This window comes from Charadrius vociferus, unplaced genomic scaffold (genome assembly GCF_000708025.1).
Source record: "Charadrius vociferus isolate BGI_N301 unplaced genomic scaffold, ASM70802v2 scaffold567, whole genome shotgun sequence".
NCBI lineage: Eukaryota > Metazoa > Chordata > Aves > Charadriiformes > Charadriidae > Charadrius > Charadrius vociferus.
The window spans coordinates 852,993-861,894 of NW_009649304.1; positions in this window are offsets into that span (position 1 = coordinate 852,993).

Sequence of the window (8,902 nt, forward strand, 5' to 3'; positions counted from 1 at the left end):
CCTGGTGGAACCAGTGCAATTAACAGGATGCCGAGATGCAGATCTCCAGAACAGAGTTGCCTCACAGTATCTGAAGGAGCCAACATAAGCAGAAAATGGAGCAGGCCACAGTTTATAAAGGTTTTAAAGCAGTAAGAAAAATCCAGACTACAGCAGCCCCGAGCAGGAGGTGGGCAGGAAAGCAGAAGTCTCCCTGCCCCGGGAACTTGTGGGAAGTCTCCAAGTGACCCGAGGTATAACGATGCTTCCAACTCATCAGGAGCAATACCACTGAGTTCAACTCTCCAGTGTTATCAGAAAGGATGTAACAGACATTAGAGCACGATCATTTTTAGAGCTAAGCTTAACAGAAAAGATGGCAAGATCTTTAACCTCAAAGCAACCATTTTCAGCATCTATAAAGGCAGCATTTTGAAAGTGTACTAATCTGGAATTAAAGCTGTTACATTAAAAAAAGAAAAAAAAAAAAAGAAAAGAAAAGAAACCTAATGGAGTCGAGATGAGACTTTTGGAGACAATTTGAAAAAGATACTAACCTGCTCCTTACAAAGCCAAGCTTGTGCAAAAACCGTCTTAGTCAACCATACATCTATAGTACAAAAAAACTAGATTCAAAATTAACTACTTTTTACATTGTGTGCAATAGTCCAATATCAACAAACATGACACTGTGTGATCGTTACTTTACACGTATATCACATACGCTTTAACGCAGGACAAATAATCTCTAAAGATAATACACATCCTGTTTAGGAAACAATACTAATACACATTCTTAGTATTCAAGGCCAAATATGAGAGAAAAAGCTTAGCATTGTTTGCAAGAGGTGTTAGTAATGGGGCCTAAGTTACACATCTGCTTCAATACGCACTCTCATTTCATTTTTGCATGCACATAAACAATGAATTCAGTCATTACAGCTGCTGGTCCACCCTAGCTTTTTAGCCCAATATAAAGTGCCTTCAGGAGAGGAAAACACGTATTTCATCTTAAACAAGGCTTCAACCTCTCCATCATGGTATCATCTCCTTATAAACAAGGCTTCAACCTCTCCATCATGGTATCATCTCCTTAGAGTTCATCTTCGTCCACAAGCACCAACATGACAGTGACACTAAGCAAGTACTCATGTAAAGAACTCGATTCAAACAGATCTGCAGACACGTTTCTTGCATGTGATTACACTACAGCGTACAAGAAAGGTTCTCCCTGCCTAAAACTAACCCTCTGTACTCCAAGCGCAGAGCAAAGGCTCTGATGGAATCTGCAAGCACTGCAGAAGCAAAAGGAAGCGCAATTCCAATATGTTTAACGACTGAATTAGCATAATGCTCACCACGCAGAAACCAGTTTCCCTGACCTTCTTGAAATGCTGATCTGTAACTATTGATGAGTCTTTCCCACGTGTACTGTGATTCAACCACATTGAGGTAGAAATCAACAAAACATCCGTTGCCTTGTCAAGTTTAGTGAGAATAAGTCAGACACGGGGAACCCTCTCCTGCAGACCCACAAAACCACGGAGCAGTAAGGAGCACCTTTCCTACTCGGTAAAACTGTAGTTAGGAGAGTAACAAAAGATCTGAAGCTGTATTAAAAACTCTACAGTAATCACATCGATTCATTTAATCTCTCCTTTGCAAGATAGTAACCACAGAGAGCTGCAGTGATTTGTTTTTTAAATACTCGTTTTGTGAAGAACTTAAATTGAACATTCTGACAAACAGTAAGAATTACAAGATACATAAATTCAAACATGTTTTAGAAATATTTAATATTATTTGCATAAATCAAGACACCTATTTTCTTGGACATAACTGTTATTGTAGGCTCAAACATGCAAAAGAAAAGCCCTGTTTCATTTGTACGTGTGTCCTGCAAGAACAGGATGATATTTAGGTAAGTCTGCCACCATTATGTTGCTTAAAACATTCTAAGGGCAGATTAGACTAATATCTGACACCTAATAGTGCCAATACAGTTAGAGCACTGTCTGACAACAAATACTAAAAATGACATTTCTTGTAAGGTCTCTAAGTAAAGGAACGAGCCAGCTGAGCTGCACAACTTTAGCATAAATACTCGTTTTAGAAAGGCATCTGTGCTCATGTTGTTCAATGAAGAATTTTGAGTGTTCTCATGAAATATCAAACACAATTATGGTGGGCAGAAATTCCAAGCCTGTTTAGAATGTATCATGGCTTCGCTGGGCCAAATGCTTTCGTTACGGATGAGACAGCTTTGTCCATTGAAAGCCTTGTATGGCTGAACATATTTGCAGCAGATAAACATCCCTCTTAAATTTTGGCACAACTCACTCCCTACCAAGAGTTACTGATACTATGGCTGAATTGAAAAAGCGGCCAGACTTAATCCAAGCTGAAGTCTGAGCTCATTAGCAGAACGGAATAAAGACAAACTTAGATTACATTCCTATTCATGTCTTTCAAATTCTCATCAACATTGTAAAATAAAGATCATCCTAGTTTTACAACAGTAGGAATAACAAGTTTTAGAACTTCACGTTCATTAATAACACTTGTTGAAAGGCACAGAAAGCATGCATTTAGCCAATACTAAGACCAGAAAAAACAGTCACTATGAAAACATAAACAGAAGGGGCTGATGTGTATGGCAACAACATTGTTTGCATCAGCAAAAGCACCCACAGATACTCGTATCTGCATGCTTTTCACTAAAATACTGGCAGCTTTTTACTCTTACAAACTACAAAGGGTAAAGCTTCTTTTAACTATTAAAGAAAAACTAACAAAATAAGGCTTCTTCACTTCTTCACCTCTTCTCCAATGTACCAGACCTATATATTTTAGATTTAAGCAACGAAATGCAGCTAATTTCTTTTTCTTCTATTTTTGCTGTCCATCTTATTTGCATCCAAGCGCTGCTCCTGCAGCGAAGTGGATGTTGTCTATTCCTGGGCTGGCCCAGCTCAAAGCGCACACACGCTTCCCAGTCGCGCCAGAGCTCTGCGGACTTCGCTGCCCAACTGTAACTGGGTCAAGCCTGTAGCTGGAGTTAACAGGCCACTCGGCTTGTGGCAATTCTCTCCCCAGCCCCCAACCAAATTAAAGGGGTATTTTGACCTGGAAAAAAAGACTTAGATCTCCTACCACCCCATATTAAAGCTTACGCTAATTCTGTAAAATAAGACAAGTAAAAATTACAGCAAAGCTAGAGCCGTTTGTATGCTGCACACATACACTCTTTACAGAAACTGCTGGAACGCACAGGTATGCTTTTCCCCCTCTAAGTGAAAACCATGTAGATAACAATTCAATTGCTGAAGGTTTGGTTATCTTTTTCTACTTGTTACAGCAGGCTAATGACCATCCTGACTCATAATTACTACAATAGTAAGAAGCTTTCAGTTCTCACACGACTGCAAGTCCAACACTTACCTTCTTTCAGGCACGCAACAGCTTTATTAGAGCCCAAAACTGAAAGTTTTGGCACTTAATTCTGACAAGAACTTCTAACGAACAGCTCTGTAAGTGGCTTTAAAGAAGTCCCCAAAAGATTCCCTCCTTTCCCCCCCCAGTGTTTAAGTGCATGTTCCTAGGACGTGACTCAAAACAAAAACAAGCAATGTTTCAGATAATAATCCTCTGCAGTCCTAAACTGCTCAAATTGCATCACCGCAATCACACAAGCCTAAGAAAAAATTCATTTCCTCTCCTCAAGCATGTTTGGTAGAGAAGAGTATAAAAATAAAATTCAAATCCCATTGTTTCGATTCAGAACTATGAAAATATCTATTAAAATACTTATTAAAAATCTCCTATTTATATAGAAGCATTGAGAAATAACCTGAAGGAGCTTGGAAAGCTGTTTGAAGGCTTTCTTGCCGGCAAAGTTCCAGCATTACAGATTTCCAGAACAAACCAAAGGCAGTGGGAAGCAAGAAAATAAGCCACCTTGATTTGAGGAAAGAATCTAAAGATTAAGCTACTTATGGAGGTACAGTTCTTTTAAGAGTCTAGATTATTTAAGCCTAGGCCCGAGGAAAATCATCATCCAGTAGACCTACATATCCCTTTCTGATCAGATGTTCAGGTCATATGAGTGTAAATTGATATCCAGTCATGAGAAAAAAAAAAAAGAAGAAAAAAAAAAGGAAACATTACTATTTTTTTTTAACCAATAGCTGCAAAAAGATAGAACAGTCATCATACTAAATTTAGTGCGTTTTGCCAAAACTCAATACCCAGGCTTTCCTACGAATTTGTTTTTTCTGCCACTCAACAGAACCTAAGATATGGAGAGTCCACTGTGCATAAAACTGCTTCACTCACAGAAGCCCATTCAAGGCAAACAGTAATTGACTTGCTACGATTTTGATTTGTTACTTCTTTTAAAAAAGCTATTACTAGAATACAGCTTCAAAAGAAAGGCCTGAGAGTTCAGAGAAAAGTTTATGTATGCCCTTCAAACTTACTGCAAGTCAATCGAGGAAAAAAAACAGAGACAACTTCTTTCACCTCTTCAATCCAGCAGGTAGAGTACCTCCTCCAAACCGGCTCCTACAGTCACGTCTCACGGGAAGCACATACATGGGCAACCCAACAGCAAATCCCTCTATGTTTTCAGGAGCAGCCTGTACGTTCAGCTGCACGGGACAGGTGCATCCAGAGTTTATCAAGTGTGGTGTCTTCCAGTTAAACTGTTAAGTCTACCAGGTCTGTGGTCATTCAGAAGGTTGCGATTAGGATTCAAGACAAGTTTGCTGTGGAGGGAATTCCACAGCTCTCCTGACGCTGTTATTGCCGTCTCTTTGGCTGCAAACTCAAGACAACCACGCAGTGGTTTGCACTGCAAAGGCTACTACTGCAACCAGGGACTTTTCATTTAAATAGATTTCTGAGGCAAAAGTAAAAAGTTTGTGGCTTTTCCCTTATGATGTCTTTGGGCGATTCCTACATACAGAACAAAAAACACACCTACAACATTGCAACATTCTCAGGTTCTAGTCACCCTTGTGCATCAAACACAAAGAAGTGATACAGATTGTGCTCACAGCATCACTGCAAGCTTCATGCCTGGGCTTGCAGGATTAAGGAGTTTACTTCAGTCTCGCTTTTACAAACAGCCCACTGAATACGGCGTGATCTCCCATTCCATGAATGTCTCTTTAGAGTATTGAATAGACACAGTGCTTTCCTCCCAAAAGCTGCCTGCTACTTAAGAATTGAACAAGGAGCCCCAAAAGGCTACACCCGTGTTAAGAAATAAATTAATAACATAAATTAGCAGAAAAGCTAAGACATCGAATACCTCCCTACCACCAACAGCATCACCTAAATTTACCAAGTTCTGAAAATGAAAGAAACACTTCCAACTAACATTATTCACATACTCATGCAGGAAAACATTCTATAAAAAGAAATAGCTTGAAAATAAGAAAAGAACAGTGACATTACATGTAACTGGATGCAAAACCTTTAAACCTTGCACTTAGCCATGCACGCACACACACTCCCCTTTTTTACTCATCCCATTTTTAAATAACTACACAGCACACAACTCAGCACGACAAACTCATTTGCCAAAGGAAACTTCCCCTGGCTAGTGAGCAGCACCAAGTTCTCAACTTTAGTGGAACATCAACTTGAGAAAACATACCAAGTCTTAGGGAAAAATCTTGATATATGAGACTCCTCAATAGGAAACCAGTTCAATTTTTAAACACGTGAGCAGGCAAAGGCATGAGAGAGGTAGTTTTCTGCAGCCACAGCTGTACTGTGTCCCTAACGAACGTGCTCAGAGTAATCCTCCCAAATATGATTCCAAGTCCTGTGTCCCTGATCTGCAGGGTACTCCCCATAAGCACTGCTATACCGAAATTTTCAAGACTACAAGAAGTTTTCTTACCAATATTTAAAAACTCAAGGACAAGAGAAAAAAAAATCCCCAGGAGTTCTATCAGCTCAATTCTGATGATACTTGCAAAAGCTACGAGCAGAGAGAAAGCTCCATGACCAAAGATCAAGCAAAGACTAATCCCAAGGAAAGGACTGGGCAGAGAATGCAGCAACACACTCTTCACCAAGGAGAGCGAGCTCATTTTCTACTTTACAGTAACTAAGCATGTGTGAAAGGGAAGGGAGGTGACAGGACTGGTTTCAAAATTATCTAGTAGCCAGAGAAACAGAAGCACTGAATGGAGCAGAGTCCAGGACAACACCCAAGCAAAATCACAGAGCCGGGCAGAGAACCCCAGGAGGTGGAATACCCGAGCTCTCCATCTGCCTTCCACCTGGGACCTGCTGGTCAGGACTTGCTGCTTTCACACATGGTCTACATTTTACATTTAGTCCATAGACCGGTAAGGGCTGGCAAACTTTTCAAATAGTCCCAAGAGCCGGAAATTATTTCTTTCAAAAAAAAAAAAATTCTATTTCCAGGTTGTAAATGATATTTTTTCCCTTTGGGAGAAATCAAGCATCCAGGAAGCATATTACAACTGTCAGAGGAGTCTGCAGACACACAAGGGGCTCAATTAGCATCTAAGATGACAGTGTTACATGTTTGAATACAGTATTAAAAAAACCTAAACAAACAACACAATCAACACTACACATAGCTCTCAGCATGGCAATGATCAGAGGTAATAAACTGTTTAATCATCAGACATTAAAATGTTCTTAATACATTGGTATCTAGTCCATACAGAGCCCAGGTCAGGAGCAGTGCAGATGGGTACTCTGCCCTTTCTCCTCTCGCCAGCCTCCAGAACTGCAGCGTGAGCACAAACCTTGGGTTGGGGACATTCACATCATTTACTGCCGTATATAAAAGGAGATAGTATAAAGTGACAAACGCCAAGTACTTCAATTAGCAAACAGTCCTAGATTTAGACTTCTCTCAGGGAATGTTCATGCTATGACACTCTAGAGTCACTTTGTTCTACATTTACATATATTGGAAAAGAAACTTTGAGCTTCTTAGCATTGTCTGAAAGAGAACAGACTAAAGTTTAGAAGTATATTTTCACCAAACTATAGACATATCAAAAGTGAATTACAGGCTACATCTTCTATTTAAATAGGATTCCTACCTCGTTAATTATTCTGAAGTAGAAAAGCTTTATAGATCTACTTGCTAATAAATATCCTTGACAATTTTTACAGAAAAAGGCATAGCACACAGTGAAGAAAATCCTGCCAAAAAAAAAGTTTATAAATTCTTGAAAGATTTTTTTTTTTAAATGTCTTTACCTGGATTAAGCTGCCAGGCAATTTTATTAGCATTTCTGCCACACATTGTCTGTTTCCCTATCACACCCTGAAAATGTCACAGGAAAACAAAGAAAAATAATATTTTTATGTGGTCATTAAAAAGATGCAAAACCTTCTAGTATATGAAAGAGAGACAAGGAAAAGAAAATACCAACAACCTTCAATTCTGACAAAAAGTACCTCTGAAGCAGCTAAACAACTTCACAGTTACCCTGGAAACATAGTTTACCTCTTCAGCCTACCATGAAAATTGCCTGTAATTACCACAATGGAATAAAGCATCAGTTCTGACAAAATATCAATTGCTATATGCTGCAATTGCTTTAATGCAGTACCAGTATTTTATCATGAGCAATACTTTATCTTGAATAGAATTATATTACTAAACTGCGAAGAATGAAATCTGTAAGTATAATAAAAGGTTACAATATCTCATAATGGTATAGAACAGCTCCGCCATCTGCCAAGTGCGATTTCCCTTAATCCCACTCCTCACACACAAATCAAAATCACACGGATTACGCCACAGAAATAGAAGTCAAGCCAATACCTGAACCCACAAGATTAATCTCCTACCTTCAGCCGGGAGAAATGCAAGAACAGGAACAATGCTGCAAACAGACTCACAAAGGCAAAGCCTTTTACACGACTCGACACAATACCACACAGGAAATAAAGTGATTTCACAGATTAGCTTCACCCTTTCAGAATCCTGATTTTGCACCCTCCCAAATCCAAGCGCAGAATTCCACGCAAATCCCAAGAATGGGGAACTGACCTCCATGTGATCTTTTGGATCAGCTATTTCCACCCCGAAGGAGAACTCCACATCCCTCCATCCACAGATAAATCACTTATATTTGGAGTTGGGAAGAAAAATGGACAAACGAGTTGCATAACACAAGGCAGCAACACAAATCTGTCCACCCAAATGTCAGGCATGCTTCTAAAATAAAAACGTACGCACGCATGGGCTGATATGCCAACAAGCAAAAGGTACGGGCATCCACAATTAAAAAGAACCAGAGCAATGACCTTAAACTGGCACTTAAAACTAACTCTGGAGAACAGATGCGTTTCCTAAAGTCCAAGGCATAAGAGAGTGACATACCGCACTTCTGAAACGTCCCTGTCCCTTCTGCAGGCTGCTGTTAACCCAAGTCGGCGCGGCTGTAAACTCTTCGGGGGGGAGAAGGGGGAGCATCTTTATTTGTACATTTAAGAACGCCCAAGCACATTATCATCGCTAATCCAGAGGGGAACAGATAATTGCAGCGCTTAACAAAAGTCATCTTGGATTACAAAAATAAGGCTCTAATCTGCAGCGCTCGCCAGCAGAACGGGATACCCATGAGCCACCAAAACCACCGCCGAACTACCTATAACCCCACGAAGGGGGAGCATCTTTATTTGTACATTTAAGAACGCCCAAGCACATTATCATCGCTAATCCAGAGGGGAACAGATAATTGCAGCGCTTAACAAAAGTCATCTTGGATTACAAAAATAAGGCTCTAATCTGCAGCGCTCGCCAGCAGAACGGGATACCCATGAGCCACCAAAACCACCGCCGAACTACCTATAACCCCACAATTCCAAGCACGAAGGGGCTTCCCCCCCCCCCCCCCCCACATTTCTTTGTCTT